We start from the raw sequence: 200 nt of genomic DNA on the forward strand, positions 1-200 counted from the left end.
GTATAAACTCTTTAAGACTTCATATAGTTACAGACATTGTAAAACTATACAATGAGGTTAATAATATAAATCATTAAATCTTACCACCAGATCCCCTCGTACTCCGGCCTCTTCTATTGCTTCCCGTGTTGCTGCCTGCTCAGCCGTTTCATCAGTTTCCCACCCACCCTGTGTTTAAAAATAATGAAAAGGCATGATTA

Source organism: Olea europaea, unplaced genomic scaffold (genome assembly GCF_002742605.1).
Source record: "Olea europaea var. sylvestris unplaced genomic scaffold, O_europaea_v1 scaffold1939, whole genome shotgun sequence".
Taxonomy (NCBI): Eukaryota; Viridiplantae; Streptophyta; class Magnoliopsida; order Lamiales; family Oleaceae; genus Olea; species Olea europaea.